Consider the following 11,438-nt stretch of genomic DNA (forward strand, 5'->3'; position numbering starts at 1 on the left):
GGCGAGTAGCTCCACCTAGCGAGTGACGTCACGGTTGACGGGAAATCTCGCGAGGTTTGGCCTGCAGGGACGCTGAGCCCGAGAGTAACCGGAGGAAGCGCCGGCGGCCATTACAGCAGCACCACGCGCCGAGGATAAGCTGAATAAAGAACTGCACAGTATACACACCGCTTGAACCCTTCTGGATTGCTGTAAGTAGGATTCCAGTTTTACCACACTGGATCCTAGACCCGCTCCAAAGCTCCTCTTGTTTTTAGTATTGTCTAAATAAATCTCTGTTATAGTGTCAGCCTTTCTGTTAGTGTTGTTTGTCATGTATGTCCTGTTTGTATGAGTTATATGGTATTATAGTCTGCAGTGTCACGCTATGATCTTTCTCTTTATCTCCCTTGCATGATACTACGTGTGCTGCTGTGGAGTTTGCAGTCCTTCTACCGGATCAGCGTTTTTGGACACTGCAGCACATCTTTGGACTCATTTCAGTTTTGGACTTTGAGGCGCCGGTCTGTATTGTTATTACCGTGCTAGGCACACCATTATCATACAGAGGAGCTATCAACTTACCTTATAGTTCACTGGTATATATAGTTTATTTGTTTATATATCTATCAGTCATTACTGGTCACTCTACCCTATTTAACCTTGGTGTATGCAGACCCTGCCCTTATGTGACCAGTAGTTCGAACTTCTACCTGAACACACCCTATAGTATCCCTTTTAATACACAGGTCCACACTTGGATTTCTGTGTTGTCTCGTCAGGTGTGTGTGATCTGGAATCACCAAACACACACTACTATTTGTGATCCTGAACCTATACGGCTGTCAGTACTATGGATCTACTTACCTGCAGCACGTTGTTTTAACACCCATTATTTTATATGTTGGTATTAATAAAGTTTATGTTTTAATCCATTCACTTTTCACCAGAGGGTGAATCTGAGTGCTAAATTGGGTTCTCTCTCTCTCTCTATCTTCTAGTATTGAATATATACCCAGAGCACCGTTCACAGATTTACTTTATTGTGGCCGCAGCAGGGGCTCCCCTATCAACCGTGTACAACACAGACTGCCGATAGAGAAGGTCTGGTACTCGAGTCTTTCACAAAGGTAGAAGATTTATGTAAGCAGAGATCGACGTTCCGGTCCCCTTCCATACCGTTACCAAGATACTGTGAAATATACAAACTGTGCAATATAGACCCCCTTCGGACCCCCAAATGAAAGTAAAAAGGCGCCAAACAACCATAAGGCCTCGTTCAGGGTGCCAGAGGCAGGAGTTGGAGGGCGGGCGTTCGCGAGGGCGAGCGGCAGTCTGCGGGGCGATGTGTGCACATCCTCCCCAGCAGACCTTTTCAGGAGTTGAGGAGGCGGGGAGGGGGCGGGGCTACAGACGGCAGCTTAGGGATCCAAGTTGCTGTCTTGAAATCATTCAAGAATGATTTCATTGGCTGCCGAGGTACCGGTGACGCTGCTGCAGCTTCAAAAAACGACTTGGGTTGTTTATTGAAACTGTAGCCAGCGTCAACTCCGTACTTCGGAGACAGGGCAGCTGCTACCCCGACAACCACAATTCAATTTGAATACATTTGTTTCCGACGGCAGCTCGCACGTAAGCATGCCCTCCCTCCGAAGCCAGCACCCTGAACGAGGCCTAATGCTACAATACTGATGCAAAACATAAGCAACATGGCCGTTGTTGGGTACTGTGACTGAGTGCCGTAAAGTGACTGTGTGCCGTAAAGTGACTGAGTGACATAAAAACTATACCAATAAAAATAATAAAAACAAAATATATCAAAGGCGCCAGCCTCACATCAACCCACAAAGAAGCAGGAATAACTCTCGAAAAAAACAGCTCCTCAGTTGCCGCTGTTTCCTGCTTGCCGCTGGTCACATGGTGGCGCTCCAATTCCTGCGCTTCCTATATACAGCTGACTAGCGCGGGATTGAGAAGCTCCGTCCTGCCCGCCCAGCGCATTATTCTTGGGCACAGGCCCTACACTAGCCAGCCCACTGGATCTAGGTGCTTAGTGGTGTTGAAACAAACCATTTTCAGTCTCCCATATAACTACAACATTGATAACAACCATCAGTTTCATTAAGACAAGCAAGTTTGAGTAGAAATAACCAATATGGATCAATCAACATGTGTAGCATATCACATTTCCAACTCCGCAATATCCCGTAAAAGTGACATCAGTAACGCTGTGTGAAACCATTAACCGTTAATTATTAACATGTTAGCACCAGGGGACCTCCTTATATTTCACGAGTCCTTCTAGATCAATATATATTTTTTGCAAATAATTTCGGTGTTCGGGTGAAAAAAATAAGAATTTGTGGTGTGATGCAGCGTATTACTGGGAGAGGACCCACGTACAACATTTGTAGGGTCAGCAGATTAGCCTTAATGTTTATTTATTTATAAAATATTTTACCAGGAAGTAATACATTGAGAGTCACCTCTCGTTTTCAAGTATGTCCTGGGCACAGAGTTAATGTGAAGGCAGTTTGCACTGTGCATCTCCAGTACACACTGTCCCGTTACTAAATTCAGTGAACTGGAGATGCACAGAAGGAGAATGATAAGGGGCGGGGGGGGGGGGGGGAGAGGGAGAATGATGTCTATTGGCTGTATAAAAAAGGTTGTATAGTGGTGACAGCAGGAAAAGAACGCAGTGGCCACCCAACCACATGGAAACGCTGTGTCACAGCGGATGTCATCAATGATCATCATTAACAGTCCCTACTTCCCCTGCTTGGAAGAGGATAACCATAATCTCCTCTGGTAACGCAACTTCATAAAACAACCTCACTGAAAGCATCTTGGGAGACATGCCAGATCCACCATCTGCAGTTTACACACACTACGTGTCAATAAGAATCTAATTTTGATAGAATAAAGAAGATGAATGTATTTAAATTACTGTGAAAGCGTTTAGATCTGTCCTCAGCAGTGATGTGGGTGTGGAAGCATTTCGATTCTAGTCAAGAGAAACTTCAGCCCAAACTTGATTGCCTGCAGTCACGATAAAAGGATATGGGACTAGAGGCGACACGATTATATCCGTTACTTATTAGGGTACATGATGCATATTATTGCAGCCACAACGTGCTCATGATGGGCTCTGGCACTGTTTTTTTTGCCGGTTTGTAAGTGTTACCCTCCTCAGACTATATTTTCTTACCTTACAGTAGTTTATGCTGGGTGCATGGTCACAGTTTGAGTGATGCAAAATGCCCAGATGTGGATATTTTAAGGATAATCAGATTGAAAACGGGGAGATGAAAAAACTCTTGCTACAGCCTATGAATAGGATAAGGCAGGGGGGCTCAACTCCAGTGATTAAGCCTCCCCAAAAGGTCAGGTTTTCAGGATGTCCCAGCCGAAGACTGAGCCTCTGATTGAGTCACCTGTGCTGAAGCAGGGGCTGATTGAGCCACCTGTGCTGATGCAGGGGCTGATTGAGCCATACATGCTGAAGCAGGTGCTGAGTCACCTGTGCTGAAGTAGGGATATCTGGAAAACCTGACCAGTCGGGGGGTGGGGGCTTGGGGACTGGATTTGAGCCCCCCTGTGGTAAGGTATGGTGCAAACGAAGAGATAAAATAATACAGAATGTCGAAGAAGGGCAAAGAGCTCTCCTGGTGCTGAACTCAGCACCTTGTGAAGTGGAGATGAATAGGAAGAACCTCAGGTTAAAATGAAAACGTAAAGCCCTATTTCCCTTGAGAATACAGTAGGCTACTAGTGCTGTTGTCACCTGTAGGCTCACGGGAGCCTGAGCCTCTGCCACGGAGAGCCTGGGGGTGTGTACTTACTCTGGTGCAGCGCCTCCACCTGTGAGGGATCCCAGCAGAGCGGAAGCAGCCCCTCACAGGACACAATCACAATACTCACAACCTTGCATAAAACAGAACTGTCTTTACTATATAAATGCATACCACTTATCACTCTATAAATGTCATCATCAATACTCTCATCTCTGGAAAGTGTAACCCTTCTCCCACCACCGTGTACCCCCACACCGTGTTCACAGTATAACCCCGGTCCCATAGTCAGCGCTGCCACTGTGTGAGTACTCATATGGTGCAAGTGCATAACGATACCTGCCCAGTGCGACGGCACCTGGGCTTTCAAATATCTTCGCAAAGGATCCGACGACCTCCTTGGCGACGTCCGGTTCCACCAGCGCGATGATCTGTCAGGGCGGTCCACCCTGGATATAGTCCTGCTCCCTCTCGGCGAAGTAGGCCTGGTCCCAAGTCCTGCTCCCTCTCGGCGAAGTAGGCCTGGTCCCAAGCTCCTCGCGGGAAGCGCAGCGTCCGCTGTGTCCCTAACTAGATCTATGCAACACTAAGGGGGCAGGGTCCCTAAGCTAGGGCCTGTCCCTGAAGCACAACAAGCTATAACATAACTCAGGACCTAACTGGGGCCTAGGGGGCAGCTGGCCTAATGCAGTGGGTCACGGACCCCTGCACTCACCTCATACCCCTAGCTCTTCCTGGTCCTGACTGACTCGTGGACCCAGCGCGTGAAATGTATCAATTCCTCGAAGCAGGGGATTGCTGTAGTCCTATTGGCTCCCTGGCATCATGTGTGGCGTCTCTAAAGCTCATGGGACTTGTAGTCCCTGCCAATAGCCTTCTCTTATAGGTCAGCTTCCGCGTGCTTGTCTGATGGTCTTGCATGGTCTCGCAGGCGCAGCTCCTCTGATGGTCTCCGCATCTCCCAATACACTGCGCATGCGTGCGCAATCCAAAATGGCAGCCCCCGCTAACCGGGTGTGCCACTAGTACCCGCGATCGGCTCGTTGGCAACCGCGCGCCCCAGCCACTGACTGCAACTCCCGACTACTGCGGAGGTGATCGCGGCGAGTGAAAGGGGGGTCAAACGGGGGACCTGGATACAAGTGTATTAAAATATTGCTTCTATTTTGTTTCTGTACCCACGCCATAATCCCCACCCCAACTCCCCTTTCCTTTTTTGTACCCCCATTACTTCTTTTTGTTATTTCTCATTTGAAAAATTTAGCGGATAGAAAGTTTAAAAAGATTAAAATTGCTACAGTACATACAACATACATCGGAGAATTAATTGTTGGGAAAAAATATATACTTAATTGATTATATATATATATATATATATCAAAAAAATAAAAAAATAAATAGATGATACCGTTCTGTGGCTAACGAAATGCTTTTATTTGTGCGAGCTTTCGAGATACACTGATCTCTTCTTCCGGCGATGTTACAATGAATGAAGCAAAAGGTAAACTTAAAAACAGTGTCTCTTGGAATGTTATCTGTGCTGTTCCTTCCCCCGGTGTGGATGTGTTTTATGGCTAGAGGTGTCAAAAGGTTACTGTGAAAGCAAGTGAAGAAAGAGTGTGTATGTGTATCAGTGTGAATAAAAATGAATGGAGAGCCCACAGTATATACAGTGCTTTACACAAGGTGTGTGTGGAGTGGGACTGGATATAAATGGTGTGGGTGGGTGTGGAAATGTGAGAGTTAGTAGCACAACTAAAAGTGTGTGTGGATACTTAGTGGTCCCTATTGGTGTATAGGGATGGAAAAACAAGGAGTATTAGTATGTGTGAGAGACAGCTGTGTGTGCATACATATAGCACAGTATGTACAGACATGGCCTTTAGCGCTTATGGGACGAGAGTTCACTACTGTCAGTAATGACTCATAAAATTTCGATCTCTGTTTAGGCCACTGCTAAGTGTCCCGAACAGTTGCATAAATTTGTATTCATGCAACCGTCTCTCTTTCGGGGTTTTAAGATTACCTTTGAGTATGGCAATCCTCAGATCGTTCATCTTATGGCCAGAGTCAGAGAAATGTTCGCCAACAGGACTGTCTCTTGTACCGCGTGTGATGCTGTGGCGATGCAGGTTCATTCTCTTGTTTAGCCCTGCCCTGTCTCACCTATGTAGTAGCAGCCCCCTGGGCATTTCATGCACATGATGAGGTACACGACATTGCTTGAAGAACAGTTGAACCTTCCTCTGATTTTGTATTCCCGATTCCTGTGTGGTATTTGTATTGTGTCCGCTGTGTAGAGCATTGCGCAGGTTTTGCATCTTGGGTCCTGGCATGGTTTTGTCCCGCATTCAGTTGTACTGCTGAATACTTTACTCCTCACCATAATATTCTTGAGATTATGGGGTTGTCTGTATGATAATAAGGGTGCTTCAGGGAAGACCTGTTGCAGTCTTGTATCTTCCTGGAGGATGGGTTGTAGTTTCCTGGCGATCTTGCGTAGGGCTCCTAGGTGTGGGTTATATGTGACCACCAAAGGTACCCTGTCGCTTGTCTCCTTCTGTTTGTATTCAAGGAGATCACTTCTTGGTATTCTGGTGGCTTTGTGAATTTGCTGGTCTACAATTCTGTGGTTATATCCACGGTTTATAAAGTCTGATCGCAAGGCTTTAATCCGCTGGTCTCTGTCTGCTGTGTCGGAGCATATCCGGTTGTATCGTATGGCTTGACTGTAGATGGTTGCATGTTTGGTGTGTGTCGGGTGGAAGCTGTTGTCCCTCAAATAGCTGGCTCTGTCTGTAGGTTTGCGGTATACAGAGGTCTGTAGTTGGTTGTTCTTTATAGTAATGGTGGTGTCTAGGAAATGTACTTCATCCGGGGAATGGGTGAGTTTGAGGTTGATGGTCGGGTGGAAAGTATTGAAGTTGTCATAGAACTGTAGGAGGTCCTGTTCGCCAGAGGTCCAAATCAGGAGGATGTCATCGATGTAGCGAAGGTATGTAAGGGGTTTCAAGTGACAGGTGGACAGAAAGTCACTTTCCAGTTTTGCGCAGAACAGATTGGCATACTGTGGCGCCATCAGAGTACCCATAGCGGTCCCGGTTGTCTGAAGGTATGTGTCATTTCCAAATGTGAAGTAGTTATGGGTCAGAATAAATTCGATGCATTTAGTCACTGTCTCTGTGAGTGGCTCCTGCGGTCCCAGAAAGTATCTGCAGGCTGAAATCCCATCCTCGTGGGGAATGTTGGTATAAAGTGACTCTACATCCATGGTTACTAGTAGTGTTCCTGTTGGGAGGGGGCCAATTGCATTCAGTTTGTTTAGCAGGTCGGTGGTATCCTGGATATAGCTGGGTGTGTTCCTGACAAGTGGTTTTAGAATGCCCTCCACAGCCACAGAACGGTATCATCTTCATTCATTGTAACATCGCCGGAAGAAGAGATCAGTGTATCTCGAAAGCTCGCACAAATAAAAGCATTTCGTTAGCCACAGAACGGTATCATCTATTTATTTGTTTATTTTTTTGATTATTGAAGCTCGGCTAACACGGTACTGATACCTCTACATGTATATCTACTGTTATGATTACTCCAATATATATATATATATATATATATATATATATATATATATATATATATATATATATATATATATTGGAGTAATCATAACAGTAGATGTGTATTATTAAACAAACACAAAAGGTGACCTGACCGCTCAAACCTAATACTCTGAAGTCAAATGAGTGTTTGGACATGGTGCATAAAGGAATAAATACATGAATTTACAAGGTAGGCCCCTAGAGGGCACCAGAGAAGATATTGTGCGCTGTCTGTCTGTGGAAAGAATATGGGACAAATGTTCAGTTTCCATTTTAGGACAAATGTTCAGTTTCCATCTTAGAGCGCCATCATATGGGGGATTTTAATATGTGTTCACTATATATTGTAGTTATAAGTTTGTCATTAAAATGTTATTGTTTTATTTTAGACCTGAGTGGACATCTGTGTGCGTCAGAATATATCAGTTATGGTCATTTGACCTCCCCCTCGTCTGAGATATTATCTTTTGGACATTGGTCCCATATTCTTTCCACAGAGAGTGCACCATATAGGATCTTTTGTGGCCCCCTCTAGGGACCTAGCTTGTAACTGAATGTGTATTATTAGCCTTAGGATGTGTGTATAGTGCCCGCTAGCGAAAATTGCATTTCGCTTTGCGGCGGCGTCGCGGGCAACCAGGCTATTGATTGGTTCAGGGGCTGTCACATGAGGCGACAGCCCCTAAAAAATCAAATATTCCCGGCTTCAAAAATTCGCGTCGCCGCGTCGCCGTCACGCTTACTATAAGCGCTCATGGCGGCGACAATGCATTTGTTTTCGGGTGATGCGACTATAAGCGCGGCCTTAGTTGCAGCACTGTTAATGTTAGGTGCTGCAAAGTCACAGGTGCTGTCAGTGTAATGCGTAAGTCATTATTGAGGGTTGGCAAAAATACTGCTATATAGCAGAGTATGACTTTAGTATAACAGTGTTTATTTTTGCTACAATACGTGTCCTAAACAAGCGTCTGTTCACAAACTTGAATTCATTATCATTACACTACTTTCTTTTAATAATAACTTTATTTAATATATTGCTTTTCTCCCAATGGGACTTAAAGCACATCACAATTACAGCACAGCGCAGTGATACGCAGCTAGGAATGCTACAGACACAGTCCCTGGCCCGTAGAGCTTACAATCTATGCTATTGGTGCCTGAGGCACAAGGAGATATAGTGACTTGCCCAAGGTCCCAAGGAGCCGACGCCGGGAATCGAACCAAGTTCCCCTGCTCACGTGTGATGGTGCTGAGGCTGTGTCTTTTCTCACTGAGCCAGGATGCAAAGAGCTATCCAGTTACTTAACAGCGGGACCAGAACAAAATGGGCTAAAGGTACATTTCCACCTAACAGAAATAATATTCTAAAAAAAAAAGAAAAATAAGAACTGATCAATGTAAACCTTCACTTACTTTGTGTTTTTCACTTACTTTGTGTTTTTCACTTACTTTGACTTTACACAGAAATGCATTGCTGGCCCTTCCGGCAACAAAAGGTTTCACGTTTCACATTTCTTGCACTGCTTCTTGAAGCAGAGGATGTCTGTGTACAGAAAGACCCAGAATTATAACAATTAAACAAAAGACACCCTATGGGCAGCACTCGTTGTAAGCAGATATGAATTAGTGATAAATTTAAAATTAAAATGCTTTAATCGTATAATTTAAAATAGATGTCAAAATTGTTGAAAAAATGGTCAACTGACTGTGGTGACAAAATACAAAGAAAACAGACAAAAATATATAAAATACTATAACTGAGATCTAGGGGGGAGGTGGAGAGCCCACCTAGCTGCTAACTAGCAGAAATCAACAATCAAGGACTATATTAGTCAACCCCCTAGTTCAGCAATAACAAGGTTAAAAGGCCTGTAAAGTGGATACAGGTGACGGAGAACTACCCATGCCAAGGTATATACCTATGTGCTATGCACAATAGATTGAGAGCTCACTAATTGCTATTTGATAGTCCACAATGAAGATGGTGAGGAATACCCTAAATAAAGGGTTAAAGCAAGCCTAACTATAGGAGGGTTAATATGGTAGGCTAAGTGTTATATTATAGTGTGCACAAGAGCTCACAAAGTGTGGTACTTAGCTCTGGGGCACGGTTCTAGTCCGTATCCAGTTATAGCCCCCTAACATAAATGTGCCACTTAAACATGCTTAATAATACCTCACAGTATACACATAGGTCAGTCAGTGACTTTCAATAGCTAAATGTACAAGAGCTTACAAAAAATGTTTTTTACAGCTCTGGGGCACGGATCTAGTCCGTATCCAGTTATGGCCCCCTAATTCAAATGTGTCACAGTAACAGATAGGTAAACAGACTGTAATGACGTTGTGAGCAAACACATAAATGAGCCGAGGGGAGAGGAAATGCACGCAATGAAAAAAGTAGTCAGCAGCAATTGCATTTACACGTGCTGGGTGAGGTAATTGGATATATACCGCATCCCTGTGTTCAGCCCTCGTCAGGGTTAATATCACGGAGTAACGCTGACATAAGCAGTTGTACCTGTGGTTCCTGTTCAAAGTCCTGCTGCCGTAAGATACCACATAAAGTACCTGGTGTCTGTGATGTATAGACCCAGACTCCCTTAACACGCGTCTCGGCTCTGTACAGAGCCTCTCACCCTCTGCTCGGCATGGGGACGTCAATGCGTGATGACGTCAGTCCTGTAGCCGCCTCCCACCTGACGTACGTTTCGCTGGGGCGCTTTATCAAAGGTGGTGAAGTGAGGAACTACATGCATAGTATATATAGTGTATTAAGTACCAGCTAATGCAGGGCAGCTGAGTCTAACCAATTGCTTCTATTGCAGGAGGACGGTAACTATCGCGGTGCTGAGGAATTGATCAAAGAAGAGACATTTGAGATAATAAAGTGTAGACTGAGAGAACAAACTAAGTGTGGTATTCATTTGTTCAAGAGCTGAATGTAAATTATGATGTACTTAGAGACACAGGATTTTAATACGTATTGCTATTTAATCCCAAAACCCATTTCAAATGGATATATTAAGTCAATGTTGTTCAGGAAGATAATGCTGACAATCTATATGAAGGGAGAGAATAGGAAGCCTTCGTTTATCCCTCTGGGTGCCAAAGTACCCAGTACATAGATCCATTTGGATTCTTTTTGTAAGATTAAGCGGTTCCAATCACCCCCTCTAGGACTGGGGGGGACGCTCTCAATCCCTGTGAAGTGAAGGTTGGTAATGTCACCGCCATGTGCCTGATGAATATGATTGGCGAGGGGGGTGTCTAAATGGTTCCGTATAGCCCCCAGATGTTCCAAAATACGCTGGCGGAATTCACGAATGGTCTTGCCAACATATTTTTTGGTACATTGACAGGTGACTTGATAAATGACTCCCTTTGTCCGGCAGTTAATAAACTGCCTGACTTTGTAACTTTTAGTATTGTTCCAATTGAAGAAATTTTTTAGAGAGGGACAGATGTGTACAAGCCTTGCATCCTTGGCATTTAAAATTCCCCACAGATCTATTACTTAGCCATGTTGATGTTGTTAATGGTCTCAAATGGCTATGGACCAACTGGTCTTTGAGATTAGGTGCCCGCCTGCTGACCAAAGTTGGTGTAATTCGTAGGACATCATTAAAATCTGGGTCGTTTAAAAGGATTGGCCAGTGTTTCTTTAATATGGCATTAATCTCTGACCATTGATTGTTGAACGTACCCACAAATCTTATGAGTTTGGAGTCAGCGACTGGAGAGCAATGTGTACTCAATAAAGAGGTTCTATCTGTAAATTTCGCTCTCCGATAAGCTTGTTTAATACATCGTTGGCTGTACCCCCTTTCCCTGAATCGTTCACTCATGTTTTTAGCTTCATGTTCAAAAGCTGTGATAGTGGAGCAGTTCCTGCGAATCCGTAGGAACTGCCCAACAGGGATACCTTCCTTGAGTCGCCTTGGATGGTGACTTTCATAACGCAAAAGGCTGTTGGTGGCTGTCTTTTTTCTGTGGATAGTAGTTTCCACTTTGTCACCAGCACCTCTGGAAATTTTTAAGTCAAGGAACGTGACTTCCTGTG

Source organism: Ascaphus truei, chromosome 3 (genome assembly GCF_040206685.1).
Source record: "Ascaphus truei isolate aAscTru1 chromosome 3, aAscTru1.hap1, whole genome shotgun sequence".
NCBI classification, from domain to species: domain Eukaryota; kingdom Metazoa; phylum Chordata; class Amphibia; order Anura; family Ascaphidae; genus Ascaphus; species Ascaphus truei.